This window comes from Patagioenas fasciata, chromosome 11 (assembly GCF_037038585.1).
Source record: "Patagioenas fasciata isolate bPatFas1 chromosome 11, bPatFas1.hap1, whole genome shotgun sequence".
NCBI classification, from domain to species: Eukaryota; Metazoa; Chordata; class Aves; order Columbiformes; family Columbidae; genus Patagioenas; species Patagioenas fasciata.
In genome coordinates, this window is record NC_092530.1 from 11302008 (window position 1) to 11326420 (window position 24413).

Below are 24413 nucleotides of genomic sequence, written 5' to 3' on the forward strand. Positions count from 1 at the left end.
ATGATCAGTTGATTAGTAAGCAAACTACTGATTTATTATCCCTTAACAGCAGAAACTGAATTGGTAAACCAGGCTGAAATATGGCAGGGCGGATCCATTTTTTTATTAATACTGAGTAACACTTAGTAAAAGATGAACATATCAATGCTTAGTAACATATGAGTGCTGTTGGCCTTGTAAACTTGCCTTCAACCCTCTTCTGACACTTCAGACAGATCCAGCTAAGATTCATGCACCTCTCAAAGGATTCCTTGATTTATAATCATAGCATTCACCAACGGGGTTGTAACTGAGCAAGTTTCTTTTCTTTGTCTGCATTTACTTCCCCTTCTTTTTTAAGTTTTTGAACAAATTTTGACATTCTTAAGCTGCAAAGCATTATTATATTAGTCATAAGACTAATAATTCCTAATTCTTGTATTCTTCTCATTCCTCTGCCTCAGCTAGGGGGAATAGGCTGAGACACATCCTTACCAACAAATGCTGTTTCCCATTTTCATTCTCACACTGATCTTACTACATGTACATTCCTGAAGCATGAAAAATACCTAGGATCTTTTTCCCCAAATACCAAAGAACAGCTACATTACATTTTCCAATTCAGTGTTTCGATTAAGGTGTACGCAGTGTTAGATGCTTTACAAAAGCATGACCAATCCAGTGCACTCAGTAAGTATAAAATTTTCTGTCTGTTAAGGCCAACTGGAAAAAGACAACAGGGCCTTTCAACTCTAGCCCAACAACTCAAATTTAATTCAAGTACCTGGTATGAGCTAAAGGATAAAAAAGCAATGATACCGGGATTTAGACAACCCTTCTTCCATTCACAGCACTGCTGTGTAATCAGCATAAGACAAGGATCAGCATACTCTGACTGGTTTTATCCAAAATTCTTAACTATCAGTGAACAAATGAACAGACATCTGCATTAAAAGGTATCTCAGATTTGCAGCACAGGTGTCGGTGGGTCATAGAAGGGTGTTAACACTGCTTATCTGATTCTCTTTCTAGATCAAGTGAATCTCTGCAGTGGGTAAGGTTCACTCTCGGTGCAGAGGCCCGTACACAGCACCAGGTGATGAGAATGGAGCAAAGAGGACAGAGGATTTAGATATTTGGATTTAGATATTTTAGATATTTGCGGATTTAGATACTTGCAAGAAAAGCTCCAACTCAAAAGACTACTGGAGACATATTTAGTAGTTCTTATTTTTTAAAGAAAATTACTAACTGCATTTAGGTTTTATGGAATAAGAAAGAATTTTACCACTAAACAATAATCTAAGCACAGAACATTAGTTTATAATCTAATGAAAACACCTGCCTTAGACATCGAGCTAGCTAGTCAATAATTGAAAAAACCCAACCACCTCCTATAGAAAATATGTCAAAAAATAACTGAACTATTCACAAAACAATTTTTTATATATAAATCATACATTACGGAGGGGGGAAAAAAAAAGTTAAAAAATCCATGGAAACTACATAACAAAAAAGCAAAAAGTTTTGTTTGAAAGAAGCCTCCAGAAGTCCAACATCCTGCTCAAAAAGGACTAACTTCAACATTAGAGGTAAGGTACCCCACAGGCTTTTTCAGACAAATTTTGACACTCTTCCAGGATGCCACAGCTTTTCAAGGAAACACAATCCCAGGTCCCTACCAACCCTCCTGCAGAATTATTCATTGTCCTGCCTTCCTAACCAGCACCTCCCCATGCTCCCTCCTGACCGGTAAACTCTTGTCACTGTGTGTCCCCAAGAGCAGCCTGGCCCCTGTGGGCTACCAGCATGGACATGTTGGTGGTGAAGGCTGAACTTGGCCCATCCTTCTGTCCTTTCTCACAAGGTCACCTCTTTCCCCACCTCCTGTCTGCTGAAGTGCTCACAGTGAGAAAGACCTTGTGTGGGAGAGGTTCAAAGCCATTTGGTATTGACTTCACACTGCTCTCACTACTAAGCTGACATCAAATGCTTATGAAAATTCCAGCCTACCAGCCTGCTAGTTGAAAATACTATTAATAACCAAACAGATTTAAAAAAAATATCCTTTTTTTCTTCTTCCTATATTGCAGACCCCTTTTGTTGTCTATTAACTCTTAGTTTATAAGGAAAAAGGCTGAAGCTCTTCCTGTTCTGTGATTCCTGGCAGGCTGACTATTTATACTCCATCTGAATGACTTCCTTTCATTTTTCAAGTGAAAGAAGGTCTAAAGTATTTTTATTTGTTCATTACACACTATGTTGTCAAAATGTCATTTTGAGGAAAAAGGTCAAAATCATGTGCATATCACAGAGTTCTTGCACGTAACAGATTTTACCTAATAATGATTACACACAAGTATTTATTTGTAGGTGCATACACAAATACAACTCACACACATTTAGTGGATGAGATATCTGTCCTCTCCTCCCATATGATACTGTCAGACTATTAATCTTTTTCTACAAAAACACAAAAGAAGACAAAAGTAAAATGAATAGTGTAAATCAAACAATGTGAAATGGAAAGTTGTTCTTCAAAACTGCTGGCTAATCTTGTAGTCAAATCCCATTAAAAAATCTCAGCTTGTCTCTTCCAGAAGCAGAAGAAATAATACTGCAATTAGATCATTATTTTCAAAGCCAGTAACCCTGCACTGACATTAATCACCTCTGATGACAGAGCAGAGTGGTTGGGGTCTGTGAAGGGTCCTGGTGGATCTGAAATGAATCCCACAGGCTCATCCAGTCTGAATTATCTTCTGACTTCACTGGTGAAGCCTATAGCATATACCAATAAAAGCTTTCCCTAGTGACCAAGAGTTATTGTAACATTTTATTTACTTTTCAACACACACTTTAAAAAGTGCACTGGTCAAAAGGTGATTATTTTTAATAAAATTATTAACTACCTTTTTTAAGGTTAAGAAAATACTGAAATAATACCTGAAAAGGGCAAAACAATATATAAATTACATGTTAGAAACAGTATGTAGTAATGTAATAGTAACTGGGACAATCAGTAGGAAGGTCTGAAAAAAATCATTTCATTGTGTCTGTGACCAACCAGTGTAGAGTAAAAGCGTGCACTACACAGTTGTATATGTACTGTATAACAAGGAATAGATTTTTTATTTTTAATTTGCAGTAAGATAAATATACACCCAGTAGTAAGACCCAGCTACCATTCGGAGTTAGAAAACTAGAATTCATTATTTGTTGCCACAATGAAAGGTGTGAAGCGCTGCCAGCTCCCTGCCCTGCTGCTCCTGCAGTCCCCAGGGGAGGGATCTCTCCCCGGCAGAGCCACCGCGCCGCCTTTTTCTTTAGGCTTGGGATTTCCAGCTGCAGGACTTAGTGACAATGCTGCCATATCATCTCTGAATTTTTAAAAGGCTAGTAAGTCCAGCATAACGGAATATTAATACAACAAACAATCTGATTCTAGGAGATTTGGAAATGTACTAACACACTGATAGAAATTACCATCAAGCTCGATGAGAAAAATCACTATTGACTTGTAAAAATATTTTTTAAAAATTTACTACAGCAGAGTATGACAGAACACTTTGCATAACAAACAACTGGCAGGGAATAAGAACACTAAATTCAAAACATCCTCAAAGCACATTCCTGTATTTTTTTCCAAATAAAAATTGTTTTCAAGATGCTAATTATCATAATATTTTTTGTTGTAAAGGTAACATCTTTCATGTGTTTTATATTTCACTATTTTTGGGTGGGTAGATGCAGCCCTGTACACAGCAACATGAGGATAACAGGGGGCCAGGAAGACTTTACAGGTACAGACACAGCACATGACACACAAACTTAGTGCTAACAGGGATGTTTTGTTCACAAGGTCAACCAGCTTCAAATCCTCCAAGTGACTGAGCAGCCCCAGTAAGAGCCAATTAGTAGTTGCATGTATGCAGTTCACACTGGACCAGGCTGCCCAGGGAGGCTGTGGAGTCTCCTTCCCTGGAGACATTCAAAGCCCGCCTGGACATGTTCCTGTGCGACCTCACCTAGGCGTTCCTGCTCCAGCAGGGGGATTGGACTAGATGGTCTTTTGAGGTCCCTTCCAATCCCAAACATACTGTGATACTGTAAATAGCATGTGCACTAGAGAAAATGCAGTGTTTATAGGAAATGTAGTGCACTGTGCAGGCTTTTCATACACCAAAAGTAAACACCTGCCTCACCAGCCAGCAGAAAGCTTTTTATCTCCCTCACAGTTAGATGAGCATCTTGTTAACACTGTAGTGAAGCTATAGGACTTCCAGGAGTTCTGGAGGAGGAAGAGGCTTAATACTCCCTTCTGATTAACCTGATTATTAAAATCTGGAGAAAGGGAGAGGGCAAAAATTTAATCCCTGTAAAAACCTAAGCAAGGTTTAGGCATAAGAAAAATGCCTGTATCCAAATCAATGCCCTCTTCCAGGATAGCAAATTACATACTAACTGAGCCCTGGCTATAAAGTTAGGGGTCTATTAATTCATCAGCTGGTTAATATCCGGTGAAAAAAATCCTCTTCTTAAAGGAGGCACCATGTTCTGTATTTCTGTTCACCCTTCCACAATGACTGCAACTCTCATTTGCATTTGGTCTTGGAAAACACTATCTTTACTTTGTATTTCTGTTAGTTTTTTTTTTTTTTTTTTTTTCTGGTTTTAGCAGATTTCAACATAATTAATCCAAAAAATGGTAATCCACTGCTACAACTTCAGCAGTCCTTAGAAGCAGTACACTTAATAACTGACATTGATTAGGAGCTCTAAATGATCCTGCTGGGATCTAGATGTGTAACAGAATGCTTCTCTACGAAGTCACATTGGCTGATGAGAAACAGAACAAGATGATGCATGCAAAGGGGAAGTTCCTTTGACTTGCAGCAGAAAAGGAGTTCCCTTTCAAATCTTATACACTTCCTTTCTGAAACCGAAATATATTCAAACAATTTCTTTGCTCTATTTCTCACCAGCAATCTGGCAAGTTGAGTAGTAAACCCCACAGTACCATATGGTAGAAGACAGCCGAGACAGAAACGTGTTTTGTAATGTCTGTCCTAATGAGTGATAGAAATAAAACTCAAACAGCTAAATATCTGGCTTAAATATCAAAAAGCATCAAAAATTCACAGTTATGGTTAAAAGTCTATTGTGTAGCCAAGGCCAAATATTTGCCAAACTGTGATACTGTACCTTACGTACATGTGGTTCCACTTCTGTTCCCTGTAGCAGCCTGACCAAAAATATGCATTCTCCAAACCCCTCGATGAAGAGCTTGGCAATACTATCAGCTGTGCCTAATTGCTCAATGCTGCTGGAAGAGAAAAGGAACGTAAACACATACATTTATCTTTCTCCATTTGAGTACAGAGACAAACGGAAGACAGAAGAACTAGAAGTTATTTTCAGACTTTGTTCAGTACAGTTTATTGCATATGTAAAAATTCAGCTTGAAATAGCAGATAACAAGAAACACAGAAACACTTAGCATTTGTGGAAGTGTAGCTTTGAAGACCTGTCTCAAACATTTGAGTTGTAGTTTTGTTGAACCATGGAATATACCACTGACAACCCCAGAGCTGTAGTACTAGAAGCACAGCAAGTAAATTCTTGCCCACTCCTACCCCTTCTGCCACCCCACTGTCCCCTTTAAAAAATATTCCTATAGCTCAGTCTTTCCCACTAACATCATAAGACAATCAGAGACAGTAATGCCTACAAAACTCTTTTTTTCTCCTCCCCCTCACCTCCCGCCCCACATCTCCTTCTTTCAGAATACACCTTACAATTAGAGAAAATCATCTCCTCCAAGAGTGTCAGTTATCAAAACATCCACACGGGCCTACAGTTCTATAAATATCACAAACTGACACATTGTTGGGCAGAAAAAAAAAGTATAGAATATTCTACAGAAAAGAATTTGTCTTCCAACATACAAGACAGAGGAAAAAGTATTGATGGAGGAGCCTAATCCTCCTAAACAGTCCTCATGCTAGGCTAGTGCATTGCACACGTTCCTCAAAGAAATCAAACTTGGTCATCATGTGCATCTCCATTTAGTGGGCAAAGACGGTTTTCAAAGTCAGATTCCTGGCATTCCATCCTCCCGTACTCTGCCCTGCAGATAGGCCTTCCAGTGCACAAACTGGGCTGCTAAGCCAGAAGATCCACACCAACCAGTAACAGGCACTGAGTTCACAGTACTAACCGAGACCCAGCTGCAGCCCTGCATGACCAAAAGTCCCAAGCTGCACCTTCTGTGTCTCACGCTACTGACCCACCACTTTTCGTACGCTACTCTCCATGCTAACATAGTGATCAAGACCCCCATACCAACACTGTCCACTTCTCTGTAAACAGTGTGTTTGGATTTGACTTCTTAAGAAATACTACTATTTAAGACTGGAATAAATAAGACTTGGACACTCTGAATTATAGACTGATATTTTATAGAAGTTTTAACAACTAATAATACTTTTAATCTTAAATGCGTGTACTTACTGTTTCTTTTTAGAACAAAATCATAAGGTTCATGTTCAGTGAATCCATCTCCCCAGTATATTTGTCCTCTTGACATACATGTTACCTATTACTATATTCTGTGAATTTTATTTCATCATTATATATGCAAAATGAAAACTAAGAATGTTTATCTGCTCTGCTTCCAACATTTTGTTCTGCACCCCAGCAAACATTTAAATTTCAGGAAGACTCAAGAAAATTAAGTTTCCCTTTTTAAAGTTTCCAACTTTATTGCAAGTCTGCCAGTCTATTGAGACTTGTATCACCCAGCAAAGAAAGCAGCCAACAGCAGAAAGCTCACAAACTCAAGAGAGGTTACCAATCTAAGCTCTTTGGTAGGCAGAATACTCCATTTTCAGTCCACCAAGTCCAAAAAAGTTTCCCATACGTTTTACCCTACAAAATTACTAAAGGCAACTCTTCTATTACTCCTTAATGGAAATTGAAGATGGCAAATTTCAATTACCATTTAATCTAGTTGAAAAGATTTACTATAAAACATAACTCAGAGGGTAAAAGACATTTGCTAAAACACTGAAGGCCAGCCCAGAGTGAGGATGTCAGAGCCAGCACCTTGGACAGCAACCCTTGTCCTGCTGCTCGGCTCTCGGTCACTAATTATTTAATTATAAACTTCATCTCAGTACAATTCTGCATGTTTTAAATTGAGTGAATTTGTGTATAGTATCTGAACAACTAGAGCTTAATTAAAAATCACTAAATAAATAGTGCTGAGGAGACCAATGTTTCACTTAAGTTTTGCTGCCAGGTAAAAAGTAGGAACAAATTTTGAGGCTCCTGTACCAGTCAGAGAAGGGGTTTATGCTCTAAGAGGTCTCTAAGTTCCAAAGAATCTATCCAACATAAATGCTGAGTGAAGGGACAAAAAGGAGAAGGTAAAGGAGTAGAGGAACAGCTTCTCCACATGTTCACCTGAAATACCCCTTATAAACAACTTAACAGTGCTTCAAACAGCATTAGCTTTTCCTTAGAGCCATAACCTAGTCAAAACATTTTGCAGACTCCTATTCTAGCAGGCACTGCACAAATACAAAATAGAAATGATATGAGTCAAACAGTTTACAAATCAAGAATGAGACAGAAGAGTACACATGAATACAGCAAACAGATGGGAAAAGAAAAAGGGAACAAATAACGAGACAATATTGGTTAAAAGTCAGTCTCAGAGCACAATCTCAAGTGACAGGTGTTAAACATTCCATAGATATAATGAATGCAGAGTTCTCCACAAGCTGTTGAGGATTATGAACTAACTTGGCAGACATTTATGGGTAACCTTTTTGTTGAATAAAAGGGATAGAGGTGATTTTCTAAACAGTTTACTGGACAGAGACAAAGCTTTGGCACAGGCTAATTCAGCATTAGTTGTCTCTTCTTCTAGGCTACAAAAAGAGAAACTGGGCCACAGAGATCTAAGAAGAGAGAAGTTAACCAGTTTATATTTGATGAGGCACAGAAAGTGAGTTGGAAGAGACACTGAAATGACAAGCTAGAAATCCAGTTTTTATAGAAGTGGTTATAAAAGGAATATGTTTAGGGAAGACTAGAGGCAATGGCCACAGTAGTCAAGAATGACAGAACAAGATTAAGAGATTTAACTCTTCTGTCAAAGGAGTGATTTTATTTTAGGTTGTAACTACAAAAAGCCAGTTTGGGTCAACCGGAAGTCATAGAAATGGTCCTGCTGCAGCTCTGAGCCTGAGCTATCAAACCCTGCCAGACTCCTTCAGGCAGAATGCAAGAGCAGATAGGAAACAAAAACAACTGCTGACCTCTTACTGTCAAGACTGCCCAGAGAAAAGCTATACAAAGAGAAGTGGGCAAGACAGCAACGACAGAAATTTAGAAGAGACAGTGAAAACTCAGCTGTAAAGGTAAAAGGGGGGAGGATAACAAAGAAAAGATGAGACACAAGCACATGATCCAGAAAGGGCTGAGTCATGAAAGCCCAAGGAAGAAAGGATCTTAGAAACAGAACAGGGTACGAAATGTTAAAAGCATGCAATGGCTTTCAGAGGATAAATGGCTTTTGGTCTGACCTTTTCTTTGGTATTACTTCCTAAGCAAAACAGAATTAATTCAGCAACCCCTCCTTCCTGCAACTACTGTCATAGGACTCCTAACAAATTACCAGAACGCTTGGTCACCAAGAGCCATCTTTAACAACCCTGTAATTTGTGGAAAATCACTGAAGTCTTCAGAATGAGGCTTCCACCAATAATCCCCTACTTTTAAGAAAATGTTATTCATTATTAGATAGACTTCAGGAAAAAAAAAAAAAAACAACACAAAAAACCCCCACAAAACAGCTCAGGAATATTTTTATTGATTTATACTATAAAACACAAACATCTTTCTCTTTATATGAGCACTAACATGAAAAACCAGCAACAGAGAAGAGAGGAGAGAAAGGTTCCCATCCCATTCAGCTTCCGATGACACCAAACACTACAGAATATGGACTCCATTGGCCCTCCGCAATGGAAGAATTCAGTGGGAATTTCACACAGCAACACCAACTATATATTTTAACCTTTATAGGTTATTTATGCCCAAGGAGGAATAAAATAAGTGAATACCAATAATACTACTACACAAAATCTGAGGAGCAGTACCTGCCTGAGTTTTAAAATATTTTTGTATGTGTATTGTGAACACTGGAAAACACACTTTTGATTAAGGCAGTGGAAAGTAAGTCACAAACTATGAGGTTACTTTATTGCTTGAGCTGAATTTTCTCAGTTAACTACACATAAATATGTGAAGTTTCTTTTCACATTTTATTCTGAAAAGAGAAAACCTATAACTACAGGTGTTTCAAAAAGATGGACCTAATTTCAACAATATAGTGATTACAAACTGGGTCCCATCTTTTTGAAACATCCTCTATTATTTAAAAATAGGTATATTGTTCATCCAGTTACTCTTCTGTAGTGTAGGAGTGCATTGAAAATAAAGAACCTCTAACTCAATACTGAGTTAAAAAAAAATCTAATCGTCCAAACAATTTGTCAGAAGTGGCTTGACTTTTAAAGGCAAGAAGATGCTGAACCTTATCCAAGTTTGTTAATTAATATCCTCCCTAGATAAATTCCTTCTTACTGCTGTACTTGATTACTAAATCTCTCTGCTTCAAGGCAACAGATGGCTTAAGTTCTTCTAAAATTAAAAAGTCCAGAACTCTCCATACTATCATCTAAATTTAGTAATATCCTTAAGAATTAATATTTTTTTAATTTAGCAATGAAACAACCATGGAGAGATAGAAAATCCACTCTTGCAATTGTCTGACACTTACAAGTTCAGAAAATTATTTACACATTCTCCTGCTTACTAAATTGCTGATCAACACTAGGAACATAAACAAAAGCACCGAATCCTTGACAACAAATCTGAAACCATTATGACAAGAATGGGTCAAGTCACATCCTTTTGGCAAAATTGCTAGTTGAACATTCGCCATTATAAGAAAATAAACAAAACACCACACACTCTCAAGTTTTCAGTCTGGTATCTTCAATTGTTCCTTTTGCTTTTAACTCCTTCCCAACAGAAGGGGACAGCCTTTCTGAACTCACCAACACTATTTGTATAGTTTAAAGGAAGGCCAGAGCAACCATTTTCGTCTGGTGACTAAGCACAAACACCACTTATTTTCTCCTATTTCTATGATATCATGACCTATAGGCCACGAAAGTCAGCAGGAACCTTTCCATTTAATTGAAAATGCATTCTCGGACCCTGATGCTGCTAAAATCTGCACAAATGGATCCTTGCTTCAATTACTACATATTTCTTTATAGAATAATGGCTACTAAAATACAGCAGCTGATTTTTTGTAGCAACTTTGGACTTTACTGTATTTCAAGGTGTTGAAAATACTGCAGGGTTTCTTTATCAAATTACACTAACTCTATAAAAGAAAAAACCAAAATCTAACTTTTGGCATCACATGAAAGCACATATCAGAATCTGAGTGCAAAACAAACAGGTCAGTTGTCAGAACTCCTGGCACAAAAAGAATTTCAAGCCTGTTCACATTAGCACTTCTGAATAGATCCAGTCTATTCTTTGAAAATGCTATTATAAAGGCGTTAATAAAACTATGTTATTGAAAGAGCTTTTTAAAGTTTCACCCCAACCACATTCATTTTACTCCTCTATAGTTGTTGCATCTCATGCTCAGTATCTCATTCTTTGAAATGTTTTCAAAACACTGAGCTTGAGAACTTTAAGATGATCTCTTTTTTTCAGTACATTGTTGCTTCCATAGGCATTCTGCTTCCTCCTAAATTAAGTCACAGAGAAGAATTCATCAACATTGCTATTACACTAACTTTGTTTTAAACTTAAAATTTCAATTCATTCCTAAGTGGCTGTTCTATTAGAATTTAAAAGAAAGAATGTCAAACCTCTGGGAGCTGAAATTCAATTATATGTATGTGTCCACTGGCACTGGGGAAGAAGCTAATTTATATGTAGAAACCAGAACACAATTCTCTACTGGTTTATGTAAGAAAAACAGCTTTTGTCTCCTAAAATGGTCACTATAAAAATATAAAACTTCTAATCTGAATTTTAATTAGAAATCAGGAAAGAAAACACACTTGCCCCTCTCAAATTTTGCTAGCATTCATCCCATCCTGAAAAGCATGGTATAAAAGATCTCTCAAAATAAAGGTATTAATACACTTTAGCACTGCAACCATGAAAAATGAGAGTTTTCTCTCAGTTTCACAAAACACATACACACAAAAAAATTTGTGAAACCTTGATTAAACCAGTTACTCAAGAGTTATCCATTTGACTAATATATATATATATACACACACATATAAAATAAAATACTACCAGACTCTTCATATGTAGTTATTTCCTTCCCAGCAGCTCTTAGAAGGCATTACTGTAGAGATGTCCTAGATACAATGACTATCCCATCAGACATGCAGAAATGCGAGACAGACACACTGTAGTCTCACAGGCACCTTGGATTTCACGGCATCGCTACACGTACGGACAGCAACGAGACACCTGATTTTCAAGAAAAGCCCAAGCACTGCAATAAGTTATCTCAGCGGAATAATACACTCCCGCCTGCCTTAAACTGAGCTGTCTACTGAAGTGAGTATAATATTCAAGGTATCCTGGTACACTGTAGAAGAGCTGAGAAGTTACATTTCTTGTAAGAAAAAATTATCCCAAGAGAAGGAAGGAAAAGCACCCAGTCCCGCAGTTCTCATTTACATGAAATCTGTGAAATCACAGGAGACAAAAATACAGGCTCCATCTCACAGTTATGATCAGAGACTAATCTGTCAATTCAAATGCATAAAGTTACTTACACAAATGCACTTGAGTTTTGACCTTGTTTGGAGGAATATCAGAACACTTTGGTACATGGGTTTACTACTTACCACTGTATTTTGAATCAGAAGCCAGTACCCAATTATTTAATAATAATTCAGCTGTATATTAAACCTGTAGCAGCTCTAGATAAGTCACTATAAAACAGAAGCTCAAAAGAACCAACATGATTTATTTAAGTATAAATTCTTAAGCACCTACATGTAACAAAGTTTGTAATTTAGAGAAAAAACAGATACATTCAGTGACGTTATTTCTCACTTCAATTCACTTTGTTCTGTCCACATATTCAAAATATACAAAAACTTATTTTTATTTTATGCCTGTATGGTTAGTTTTCAGAGATAATTACTGTACACAAAACTAATTTAAGTATAATAAAAATAGAATATCATAGTTATCTTGCCATTTATTTGGAAATACATTATTCCAGGAAGACTCCTTCCGTGTCACATTTAATTGCCTTTGAAGATCCTGCCATTTGAATCTGTCTTCTGGAACATGCATTTCATCATTATTTTTTAGCCTTGTTACATCAATCACCACAACTGCTACAGAAGATTTCTGGGCTGTGAAGTGATAATTTGTTCCAGCGATATTAATGAGGCAAGCAGTGGTCTTGAGGGAGGTGACAGCCCATTGCTTTGCAGACAGCAGCAGATTAAGGTGGTGTACTATACATAGTTTGAAACATATCACTGGAGCCTTCACAATATTACACACTACATCTTAAGGTATTTTTGCCACCCATACTACCAGTTACCCACGGAGTAACACTCCACCCCTTGCCATGGTGCATCGGCATTCAAAGCAGCAGTACCAGGGGTTTTAATAGATGGTTTGGAGCTTCTGGGAATAACATCACAGAAGAACAAAAAAAAAAAAACCAAAAAACCAAAAAAGATGATGTGTTGATGCTGTACCGGCATTCCCAGTATACTGCTGCAGGAAGCGGTACATCTGGAAAAAACAGATGGTCTGTGTTTAAATGGGAGGGAATAGAGTATTTTAATTCCCACACATCTCTAATTCAGTTCTACACGTTTGATTTCTGTTTTCTCAGATTATGGAGTGTTACAGGATCTGTATGACAGGCTTTATCCATATTACTGTTACTATCAACATTGCCAGCTAAAACCCTAATGTTGTACTATCTTTATCTGCGAACCCTGACTCAGCCATATGGGCACTTTCAGAAAAGCAGACTTGGTCTTTAAAACAAAGCTTAAACCAGAAATTCATACGAAATAAAATACTATTCATTGCAGGCCAGATGCTCTGCCACCCTGAATCAATTATGACCACCTATTTAGCCTTTTGCACCTACTTTATGACACACTTTGTACAGGTACACATGGCTCTACAGAATAATTTTAACTAAAAGGAAAAAAAATTGAAAAAGACGACAGTACACACTCAGGAATCTTTTACATGTATCCTTTCCACATAAACGCCTCGAGCTCTTAACTGATTTATACATAAGAGCCACTTACAGGCATTCTAAAGAATAATCCTAACCATGCATGATTTACATTTATACATTTTAACTCGAAGGAGGAGAGGAAAGAGGATATGGCCATCTGCATAGTTTCAAAGCCTTCTGTGGATAACAGCTAGTGCTACCAGCTCTCCCAGTTACTAATGCCAGATTGAACCATTTGTAACTGGTGCACAGGGAATGGCTGGCTACGAGCCGGAAGATAAGCTTCTAGAAAAAAGACCAAATACACTTTTTAAGCAGAAAGCACAATTATCTTCCTGATGATTAATCTCCAGCAGAAACGTAACATGGTAAACACGAATGAGGTGCAAATCTTCTAAGAACATTTGGTTTTATCTTCTTTTCAATACAACTCATTTGAGGTACTGGAATTTTGAGCCTGACACAACTCAAGACAAATTTAACAGGTATGTTATACTGATCTAACAATATATATATACACACCCTTGGAAATGTACAAACTCCTTTTCTTATAGATGGCCAAAACTGGGAATTTGTTCCAGCATAATTAGCCCTTATAACTTGGTAATATAGAGGTCAGCATCTGTTTAAAGTAGGATTTGACATCAGTTGAAGCATATGGATAGGAATCCAAACTCTTTTTCTCATTAAAAATACACCATTTAATTTGGCTCAGTTCAGAACGATTAGCAATATGTGCTCAAAGAGAAGCTTACAATCGGAACAGGGAGAGTTGGCTTGGGCAGAAGACCATGCACAGAAGAGAATCCAGAAGCTTGTAACGAAGGCCTGTATACACCATGCCAGACTCTTGGTAATGCTATTAGCTCTCCATTTTCATAAGCACTCAGATATATTAAATAAAAACATGCAGCCAACAAGAAACATAGTAACAATTACATGTAAATAAATGAAACATATTGCCTCCCTAAAATAATCAAAGACCTATCTTCCAAGCTTTCTAGAAATAACAGATTTCTAAAACCCAAACCAAACCTGAGGTTATTTACAACTAAATATTAATAAAAACAATTAGACAAAAATATACATTTGAAGAAGACATAATGCTCTGATTCATGGTTCAGAAGAATATGAAATCAAATACATTGCCAAATCTAAGGCTTACAGTTATTGAACTATGAGGTTCAAAGAATGTTGCAGCGCAAGTAGTATGTTACAGGAGAGATGTTGAAGTCCTAGCACTTTCTAGTATATGTCCTAATAGAGGTTAAAAGAAAGAAACAAACAAAAACCCTGAAAATCCACACCATGTCATCTTAACATGCTCCTCTCTAGAACATCTGCGTACAGACAGAAGTTACTGCGCAGAATAGTAACCCCTCATTTTGAACTGACATACAGAAGATGCTGGATCCAACATTTGCAAAACAATTAGGCGATTAGTGCAGTGGAAGCGTTGATACCAAATGTAGAAAACTAGTACCATCAGCAGGAAAGCTGATCTAGCATACATTTATATATTTTTTCTTCCCTCATAGAATTGCAGAAAAAATATAAAAGGAAACAAATACAGCATATACAGTAATGTACAATTTTAAAACTGCAGGACACTCACTGCAGTAACTTTACATTTAACTTCCTACAATTTAACTGAAGTTATCTGAAACCCCAGAATTCAGTGGTTTGAACTTTAAGACTTCAAGACTAGATTTAGTGCAAACCTTTAAAAAGAAAGCAAAACCTAATTTCATCTAACTTCCTTGCATTTCCTCACTTTATGTGCTTAGTATTTTAGATATATAAATCTTGCTATAAAAAACACAAACAAACCAACAACGAGAGTATGTCTGTGCCTCCTTTTACCACACCAGTACCTTCTGCCCATCCACCCTTTACGAAGAGGATAATCTGATAACACAAGACAGCCAAACGTTTTTGGAAGCGCCGTTGCTCTGTCATGATATAATGACGGCATATTTGCTCACAGCTTTCCCTCCTTTTACAGAACAGAACTGAGAAATTACTTTTCTGTGCACTAGTATTTCTATTTCTAGCAATGAAGCCGGTACAATAGAGCACAGAGAATCTCTCCCTGTGATCACAGGAGCAGAAGTTCACTTGTGCTTCATTTTTAGATTGGATTTAGCAGGACCTCTATCAAAAACCTAGCCTTGGGGCTCTGGGTAAAAGCCCTTTCATGCTTCCAGGGCACAGTGGTATGACACAAAAATGCAAACATCACCAATTCTACGCAGCTATCCTCTTATTCTTACTACAAAACTAGTAGAAACAAGGTGGACCTTAGTGCATCTTCTCATTTACTGCTAACGCATTCATATAACTCTTCCACATAAAATTTACCTTTATTATAAACTATGCTTTTTGTTAAGTGGCTTATTAGATTGTTTTTAATTACAGACTTTGCCTATTGGAATAGCAAATCAAGTTTTGTAAAAAATGCTTTGCACTATAGCTTGTTTCCGGATAATTTAAAACCCCATGATACTCTATTCTTTGACTGTCAGTTGGAAAAGCAGAACAAGCTAACCAGATCTCTAGTCCTTCTTAATAGGGCTGACTGTTCTCATCAGATATGTGGAAGAAAAAAGGAAAACAGGCACTTATTTTTCCCCCTTTGGATTTCTCAGCTGGGGAGAATACATTTACCAAACACTTTCAAGAATATCAAAGCAAAATCTAAATCTTCAGCTGCATAATATAGTCATTTTCAAAGGGTATTCTTTCTTGGTGTGCTGAATATAACAATATTAAAATGTACTTAGAATGGCACTGCAATTTACCACTGGTTTGAAGGCACAGTAAAGCAACAGGCATGGCCATACAATATGGAACTTTAATCTGCCTAATTCTTAGAATTTGCCAGCTTCAAAGCAACTGTTGATTAAAAACAACCACAAACAAACAAAACCACACACACACAAAAAACCACAAACAAATAGTAATAATAATAATAAAAAAAAACCACAAACCAAAAAAAGTCCCAAAACAAAGCAACCCGCACCCCCCTCCCAATACTACTACTTTATTAGAAGACATCCCACATGTATTCACTACATAGTGATCTGGGACAGACCCCTGTAAAACATGCAAGGGGTGTTTAAAGATTCCAATAATGATCACTAGTCTCCCATTGTTTTTCAAAAGAGTTTCCCAGTTTTTTTCTTTTTCCAGCCTGGAAAAGAATTCTATTCACAAGGGAAGAAGGTTAATAGTAATATTTGAATAGGCTAATTAAATTTCCTCAAAGCAGTGATTTGCTATTGTTTCACGTTAGAGCTAAATATTCTGAGGAAAAAAAAGGTTTTCTTTTCACTGCTGTGCTGTAATACCTTACTGTAACTTAGCACTAGGTTTGATGTTACATATATGAGGACTTCCATACAGACAAAGACCAAAATGGTGCTAAGTGAATGTTTTAAATAAACGTTTTTGAGAAGTCTTACAATTTTCAAAACAGTCCTCAACATATGTGCACAATCATGACCACTGTTCATGCTCAACACAGACCAAACACTAAAGTACAAATAACTCTTTATTGATAAACTTCTTAATCATGGATGAGTACAATGATAAGAAACAAGAAGAACATTGCCACCTAGCTGTTTCAACAGTGCCCATAGAAGATGGCACGTTCAGCTTAAGTCTCAAATACTCCAGAGAAAAATCAACCTAAATCAAACACGTAGGAAGGACTACCTAAAACTATGGGGAAAGAATGAGTTTCTGTCATTTTTATGTTAGTGACTCTGGAAGCAGCTAGTCAGAAAATACATGCAATGAAAGCCTTTTCAAAAAAATTATTGAGTAGAATCATCAATCAGCATCTGACACCATCTTTCTTTCATCAGTTCTCAGCAGAAAGTCAGACAGACTAACACAGAGGTATATACACTGATGTTTGTAAATTAAACTGCACTGAGAAACTCCTGCAAAATCTAAAATGTCCTTCAATAAGATATCCATGTATATGCAAATAAGTGAATACCTCTGATGGACAGATGTTTTTCTTTAAAATACATTTCCTGGCTTTTCGTTACAAATATATCTAATAAAGATTACATTCAAAAAGCAATCTCTGTACAATCTCCAAAACACAACTGGCTACATACATGCAGTATAACGACTTCCCAGAAAATTCAGGGTAAAGCAAACCAGCTGAAGGCTGATATTGCAGATGCCCAGATGGTATTTTTGGAGCAAGTAACTGTAAGAAGTGCCACAGCAGACGACACCCTGCCCTGTCCCACAGCCCAGCCAGGACCGGCACCTCCCCTGCTCAGCAGCTCTGCAACTGGGACATCGTGTATTTCCAAAGCTTTGGTAGTTTCTCTGAAACTCTTCAACCTAATACACTAAATTTAGGGACCTGTGGCACTGAGTAAACAATCAGAAGAGGGGATAAAGCTCCTGTATAGCTGCAAGGTTTCCCCCTTCCTAGGAAAATTTTTGTCATCTTTAATCTAGAACAATGCTAGAGTATTAGTGTCTTACACAGTTCCATATTTCCAACTTTTCCATAAGCTCAATTTTAAAGATAAAATAAATTAAAATATAAATTAACTCAGCCATTCAAGACTAGATTTGCATATTAAGTTGTTTCATTTAACCAAAGCTCTGCGACAGAGCTGAAGGTGTACCTAAGGAAGAGTCACAACACTACTGCCTGATTTCCAGTCCTTCTCAAGGACAGCAAAAAACAGCACTGGGATTTCATTGAGCCATTTATGGATATTTTATTCATACTCTACCATTCCAATAGTTATGAAATTGGGTTTATGTTTTTTGTTTGTTTGCTTGGGGTTTTGTTGTCATTTTTTGGGGGTTTTTTTTGTGGTTGGTTGGTTTGATTTGGTTTAAATATTGTTCCACCAGCTCTTTTCATCAGCTTTTAACATAAACATAACAACGTAAAATAGTTAAATGCAGATAGCTGTTAAAAAAAACCAAAAAACAAAAAAACAAAACCCAAAACCAACATAGAATCATAGAACAGTTTGGATGGGAAGGAAACTTATTTATTACAAAAAAAAAAAAAAAAAAAAGCTTATGTATTCCAGTCCAGCCCCCTGCAATGAGCATGGACACCTTCAACCAGACCAGGCTGCTCAGAGCCCATCCATCCTGACCCATCCATACCTGCACACTCCCATGAATGAGCACACATGCGTATTTATTCATGCATAAGAACTCTTTCCACATGGGTAATCCAGTGCCTTGAAAGCAAGAGACTCATGAAAATAGGGATAGAACAAAAGCAGCTGCTTGCAGTACCCAAGGAAGACACATTTTGGAGAATCTGCTTTTCATCAGACCAAAGTATCCAAATAGTTTCCCTGACTCCAAGACTAAAATTCAAACTATATTTGTCATTGAGTTCTACTACAGCTATGTAGTAGTAGACTTAGTAGCAACTAAAAATCTCAGCAGCCATACGTCTGTGTATGTGCACAAAGAAAACTGGAATCGCTGTATGAATCCCAATACTTTCATTCATGAAATACAGCAAAAAATTCCTCTTAATTTTTACAGGGTACAGCTGGGAGAAAAAGGGAGGCTCACTAAAAAGTTAATCTTGCCTTTAACTGAATTTATGAAACAAAACAGGAAACAAACACCAAATGTGAAAAAGTACGAATAATCTCCTTGTAGAGAAAGGGAATTATTGCTCACACAAAAAAAAGGAAAGTAATACTGGCAGATACTTATAAGCAAACAAGCAGAATGCTAATGAGAACGTGGGCCATTGTCACTTGCAAAATGTAAAAATAAAAGCTGATAAAGACTGAGAATACCTTTTACAGTTCTGTAGGTGGGCTTTTGCTAATTACAAGTCAGACAGTGCCTCCCTCCCAAGCCTGACACAAAACAGAGCCAAATATTTACTCCTTTAGTAACATTTTAACAAAATATTTACTCCCTTAGTTACATTTTAACAAATTTAAGCATTTCAACATAGAGGATGACAACTGCTTTGCATTTGTGTTCATACATTTCAGTTCTAACATGCAAGTGGTAACAAAAGTTCAAGAATTAAACTCCCTCTCCTCTTTTAAATCACATTTAGCCTCGTGCGAATGAATCCCTCACTTCACTCAAAAGAGGCCTGTTACCTTCCTTTGTTCTTCCACTAAAAATCAGGAAATGGGAGTGAAAACCTGCATGAAAAAACACTGTTTTGCTAAAATTTAAGCCTTTAGAGTTCTAAAGAGGGGCTCAGAATGGGCTGTGGATGAGATTATCTCTATGAAAAGAATCAGAAAAACGAGGTCTGGGGGGCGAGCGGGAAAAATAAAAACGCTTTCCTTCCACGTCACCCAAATAGCTGCTACCTAATCGCTATAATTTATACAGAAAAGACAGCAGGGGTAAAGAAAGGCATATGAAACATATATATGTTGTGGGAAAATGGTAATTCTTAAATCCCTAATTCTTAGGCATGGAGAAGTGTACGCGCACTCTTATGAAATACCTTGCCCATGGTCTTTTCCAGGGCAGGGCTGCTGGTCTGTGCCTCCTGGCCTGGACGACCTGGACTTTTTTCCCTAAACGTGAAGCTGCTCTCTGCTCACAAGCTCAAGCCCAAGAGCTGACTTTCAAAGTAATCATTATACCAGTCTCTCTGGAGTCTGGAGAAAGAGTTAAAGCATCACTGAAAAGCTGCCACTGGAGACTGAATGAAGAAATTGCTGTCAGACTTCGGATGATCTGTGTAAGTCATAAGTATCTTTTGTGCTAGTTTGCCTGTGCCTCAGGTTTAGGAGGGTACCAGGCAAATACCTCGGGTAACACTTCAGAGTTACAGAATCCAAATCTAACATCTCTAAATTTTGTTAAATGTTTACTGACTTACAGCTAATGGTTCTTAGTGATACTATAACTTAATAAAGCACAGAATACACTACCAGACACCAAATATAATTTGGCATTAGTTACTCTTACACGCTATACCTAGTAACCGACAAACTGTACTGTTCAACACTCAACACAGAAGTTTGCTCAAACGAAAAGGCCACCTATAAAGAAAGTAAAAGTTCATTTTTATGATGGAGCTTAAAGCACAACCAATACATAAAAAATAATATCAAGATGATTCAAAAAGAGAGTACAAATTACATTTATCATCGTTAGGTGGTACATTTATTTTAAAGTGGAATATTATGACAACTTAAAATAAAATCTTTATCCATTTCCAAATTATGCTAAAAAAATCTATTCAGCTGTTATGCTGTTATGAAAGCAACATATCAATCATTTCACAGTAATACTGTGCTCAATTCAGTCCTAATGCCAGCTATATTACTAATGTTAAGTATATCAAAGTAAACACCGTTTCACTTTGTGACCACTAATTTTCACTACTTAATAGCAGTCTATTCAGTGCCTATGGATATGCTGTTTGAATACTGAAATGCAAACTTATTTACAGATGAGAAAGAAGAATTTTTTACAGACCTCACCAATCTTCCACTGGGAAACCTTACTATTAATAGGAAAGTTAGCCTAAAAAAAAATATATATATATATGAGTTATTTTTGAAGCCTTTCTTTGACTCCTCCAAAATTCTTATTCAATGCATTTTAAACCAGTTTATTAAGGCCCATAGGTGCCTAATTCCCATTAACCTCTTGGTACTTTAGTCCTCCTGTAAGTAACCTGTACGCAATGATTTGACTGGCATGCAATTCAAATTCTGAGCACTCCAAGAGGCCATTAGCATTTATACAGCACATGGTATCAAAGAAAAGTTGCCACAGACAGAAACATAAAATACTACTGGTAATAATGCAACACTGCTCTCTAATCAGTAGCGACGAAAAAGGAATCCCATCTACAAGATTTACAAATACTAAGAATGGTGCCAGAAAAGACAAACCACAAATAATGGAGTATTTCTTTGCAGACAGGTAGGTAGAGGTAGCTGGGTAAATCTCAGAACTGCAAATCCCAGCAATGCACAGAACAAAAGAATTAGCAATTAATCCTTTTAAAAATAACTACATGTGTAATTTCATAAACAGTCAAAACAATATGTCAGGAAACAGCAGCAAATCCTGCAGATGGTGGCACACGTGTGCAACCAGCACTCCCTCTGCTCAAGGAGATATTCGGCAACAGCAGCCGAAGTTCTGGCACAGGAAGTGTTGTGTTACTGGCTCTCAAAACACAAAGCAGAGGTTCTCTTGCATATTTCTAAAGGTGGTTAATTCAATGCATTTTTTTTTTTTTTTTTAATTACCACAGATAGGAGAACTGTGAGTTGCAACAAGTTGCATATTGTGTAATAAACAAATGTGCTACTAAGGCCTGTAGAAATTAATGGCTATGGCCTTGCTACACCTCCCAGACGAGTTACTGCTCTGTGGTTGAAGGCTACATATACTCATTTTTTCCTCTTACCCAATCTGAATAACATATTGACAGTCTTATATGTAAGAATAAAAGGCTGAAAGCTCATTGCCTTAAGAACTATGAAGATAAGACTTACCTTCAAAATTAATTCAGAAAAGGGGCTTCTAATCCCTGTCAGTCACATTATCGTTACAAATTACAGCTTCTGTTCCATTAGGCAACTTGAAGAAAAGGTGAAATTGTGCAGAAACCAAACTCCAATTTTTTTTATTTATTTTTTTAAAATATTCAGAACCACTCATTGCTAAGTTCCTTTCACTCATTTGACAAGCAGCTTAGAACCTTTTACTATGGAAACAATTTTTATCTGTCAGCCTCTGAAATTCTTTTGTCTATATGGCTCCAAAGGACGAAAGAATTTATTTTAATTCATTTCTCAGTGGCATAAAATTCCAAGCAAGTCTACAGTATCCAGAACTCAAATTGACAATTATAAACTTGAATACCGTTAATTAAATAGCACTCATGTCTAGGAGAATTATATTATTTAGCTAGTGATAGCCATGCTTAGATTTATCATTTTAAAAAATTATCCTTTATTTAAAGGGACATACTCCAAATACATGTATTTGTATGCTATAAATACGTGGTTGTTCTGATCAGAGGTATATTAACAACAAGACTTGTATATTAAATTGAGTCCTCCTGGGTCTGCCACCATCTCTACCATCAACTGAAAAGTTCCTAAGTCAAAACAACTCTCCTTGGTTATGAGTTCCTATCACCACTGATGGATAACTGCAGTCATGCTCAGTATCTATTTCGGAGAAAGAAGGAAGAAGGGAGGGACATCCAGAGTGATGGCATTTGTCTTGCCAAGTAACCATTACACATGATGTAGCCCAGCTTTCTTGGGGATGCTGAACTCCTGCCTGCCCATGGGAAGGGGTGAATGAGTCCCTTGTTGTGCTGTGCTTGTGTCGTGGTTTTTGCTTTACTTATTAAACTGTCTTAAACTCCATGCATGAGTTTTCTCACTTTTACTTTTCTGATTCTCTCCCTCACCCCAGCGGGGGGAACAAGCGAGCAGTTCCGTGTGGCTGAGTTGCCAGCTGGGGCTAAACCTCACCAAAGGGATATCTTTCGTCCTTTAGATATAACTAAGAAAATGCAGAACTGGATGCCTATTTGGCAATGCAGATCTCTGGTTCTAAAAATAATCTCTCTTCTATCCACAGTCTACTTGAATAGGTTGACAAGTTCCTCCAAAGAGCTTAAAACTTCCAGTGAGCACTTCTGTTTCTTTTGCTCTGTTCATGAACAGAGATTCCATGTAACAGAAAAATCATGGCCTGAGTATAGGTTTAAGTAAGCTTTACTGCTTTGAAAATCTAGAAGGATGAAAACCTAAGCAGCGCACAGTAGCCCATATATGAATGTGCAACTTTATTACATTTTATAACCCAGCAACCTCAGAATCTGTTCCTGTTCTGCTAGAAAAATCTGCCCAATGACTCTTTATTCAGACCTGTTTTACTCCGTCAATGGTAGCTATCCACTTAAGAGGACTTAAGGCACTGCTGGGCATGTGAGGGGAGGGAAGAACTGGAGAGCAGAAACATGCACTCGAGAGGGAAGAAGGGCCCTACAGGGCCCAGGGAACATCCCTCACTGACTTCTAAGTCCAAGCAGCAGAAGCAGATAAAACTGCACTGGTTTATTCCCCCCAGTAACTATGTTTATCAGAAGGAGAAAAGTGAATTTGGATATAATCTGGGAATTCTCAGAAACTAGACACAAATTGCACTTGAGGGAGCGTCATCTGTGTATTCCCCAAAACAGATGAGTTATTTCAGCAAACAGGAAACAACAGATCTTTATTTCTACTAATTCTGTTATCATCATCCCTTAGGCCTATACAGCTCATCTACTGTCCAATTTTAGCTGTTTGCTTCCCCAGAAATATAATCTTTCTGAAACAGTGTCCTTTTCTGCCCTTTATTTATTTATTTTTTTTTAACACACAAATATCATCCAGTCTAAGGAAAAGCATCAAAATGTTTAAAAGGGCCAAAACAGTAACTCCTTTACATGGTCATAGTTTTTAATACGTACTTCTTAACAGAGGGTTCTGTTTGAATCACTATGGTAGAGACAGTTCGATTTTCCCATCAGTAATGAACTACGCATTTTTACTCAAATGTACCAGGATCTTCAGCTCCCAGGATAATGATGAGGACAAGAGCTCCTGTTTTATTCTGCAGACAGAGAAGATATTACCATACCATAATTAAGTTTTGTCCCTAAGAGCTGGCACCATAACAGAAGACAGGTTTTGCCAACAGTTTAAGGAAATAACCTTTTAAAAGTGTTCATACTACACAATTCCGTCCTAAAGCCATTTTGATAGAAGTTTCCCGTGGTCACAACCACCTTCATGGTACATATAGTTGCCTTCTCATCTGTTATTTGCTTTGTAATCCCACAGCCCTTTTGTGCTGGAGCACTAAATCGGTTCGGAGGGGAATTTTACACAAATGCAGAAACAAACAGGTTCTGTAAACAGGCACAATGCTATTCAAGTCTTTTCGTGCCTGTAGACAGCAGGCACCAAGAACACATTTCTAACCCCCAGGCAAAGTATTGGAGAAAAATCGAGATAATAACTTTGAGGTTTATTTCTTAATTACAACAAGCTGTCTGCAAATTCAGGGCATGATA

General features: G+C 37.3%; 1 protein-coding gene across 4 annotated transcripts in view; it reads right to left on the minus strand.

Moving 5' to 3' along the window:
- TENM1 (teneurin transmembrane protein 1) overlaps positions 1-24413 on the minus strand; it is a 322407-nt gene that overhangs the window by 283535 nt on the left and 14459 nt on the right. The window lies entirely within an intron of this gene.